Source organism: Pteropus alecto, unplaced genomic scaffold (assembly GCF_000325575.1).
Source record: "Pteropus alecto unplaced genomic scaffold, ASM32557v1 scaffold61, whole genome shotgun sequence".
NCBI lineage: Eukaryota > Metazoa > Chordata > Mammalia > Chiroptera > Pteropodidae > Pteropus > Pteropus alecto.
In genome coordinates this window covers 3,074,304-3,075,347 of record NW_006434835.1, presented here as the reverse complement: position 1 = coordinate 3,075,347, position 1,044 = coordinate 3,074,304, and the positions used below count along the sequence as shown (strand labels likewise).

General features: G+C 57.4%; 1 pseudogene; it reads right to left on the bottom strand.

Moving 5' to 3' along the window:
* Positions 1-264: 264 nt before the first annotated feature.
* On the bottom strand, positions 265-383 carry LOC112478560 (annotated as a pseudogene).
* Between the last annotated feature and the right edge of the window lie 661 nt (positions 384-1,044).

The following is a 1,044-nucleotide window of genomic DNA, read 5'->3' as shown; positions in this document are numbered from 1 at the left end:
CCGTCGGTCGCACCGCCGGCCCGGCGTGAGCACCTTGCAGCACGGCGGATTCTCGGCTCCTGGGTCCCTCCGCACCGAGAACCAGCGCTGACCCTCCAGGCCGTCCCTTACCTGCTCGAGGGGCTGCCGCCCTTGAATCCTTCTCCTTTCAATCACTATTATTATTATTTTATTTTTTTAGGCAAGGGCACCCTTGGTTGACATCACAGATTGCAAGGACCTTGTCTGCTTATAATCCCTTATTTTTTTATTTTTTATTTTTTATACCTACAGCACCTGGTCGTCCTAGGTGGTCTCCCATCCAAGTACTAACCAGGCCCGACCCTGCTTAGCTTCTGAGATCGGACAGGATGGGGTTTGTCCAGGGTGGCGTGGCCGTAGACTTCCTTAGAATTAGAGTAGGCGTGGGACTATTTCCACTGGTAGAGTGGGAAGATGCATGGGCACCCCACTTTCTCCTCCAGAATAAACTCACACGTGTAAAATCCGCAGCCAGCGTGAGGGCAGGGCTGCCGAGTCTCCCGTCCCAGATCCTACGCCCGAGTCCTCCCGCCAGGCGAGCTGCTGCCGCTGCGTCCAGACGGCCTCTTCCTAGGCCTCTGACCGTCGTCAGAGAGAATCGGGCAGGATCCTCAGGAGAGATGAACACTTTGGTGCAATCCTGTCACAGACGGTAACACGAATATTTGCTTTTCATTAAACAGTGCGTGCATCGGGCTTTTCAAAGTTCGTGGGTGTTTTCAAACTCAGACCGGCGCCCGGGGCTTCGTGAGGTGGCTGGGCGTGCGGGGATGGGAAACCGCGTCTCGCGCTTGGCCACGCGGCGCCCCTCTTAGAAGTTAGTGCGGCAACGAGTCCTCGGCCCTGCACCACCCCAGCGGCATGGCTGCGTCTGTCTGTGGGAGAGTGTTGTGATGTCGGCTGGGGGGTGCGGCCCAGGCAGGCCCCCGAGAGAAGCCACGGACGGTATCGCAGAAGACAGAGAATAAGGAGTAACCACCAGTTCCCCTCCGAAACGTCCGGGGTAAACCTCCAGCCCCAATC